At 25.1% G+C, this 255-nt stretch overlaps 1 protein-coding gene across 3 annotated transcripts in view; it reads right to left on the bottom strand.

The window, feature by feature from the left end:
• The window catches only part of LOC107619584, a 15,399-nt gene that overhangs the window by 4,974 nt on the left and 10,170 nt on the right, over window positions 1-255 (bottom strand). The gene's annotated exons all lie outside the window — the stretch shown is intronic.

The raw sequence follows: 255 nt of genomic DNA, 5'->3' as shown, positions 1-255 counted from the left end.
TATAATTGTTTTTCACTAAAAATATTAACCATTAACATTCCTAATAAATAATTATGTATGTCTTGCAACTTGCAAGTGATCATGAAAATTCTTAATTTTTAACGTATTCTAATCAATAGCCGCCTTTGCGACTCAAATTAAAATCCTTTATACTTTCTCTAAATAAATAACATCCCAACTAGGATGTGAAGAATGAAGATCTATGTCTTAATATCAAAGAATGCTTTATTTAATATTTTATGGTTTTATCAATAG

The sequence above is a fragment of the Arachis ipaensis genome, chromosome B09, assembly GCF_000816755.2.
Source record: "Arachis ipaensis cultivar K30076 chromosome B09, Araip1.1, whole genome shotgun sequence".
Classification (NCBI taxonomy): Eukaryota; Viridiplantae; Streptophyta; class Magnoliopsida; order Fabales; family Fabaceae; genus Arachis; species Arachis ipaensis.
Note: the sequence above shows the minus strand (reverse complement) of the source record. Positions and strands in the feature narration are given on the sequence as shown.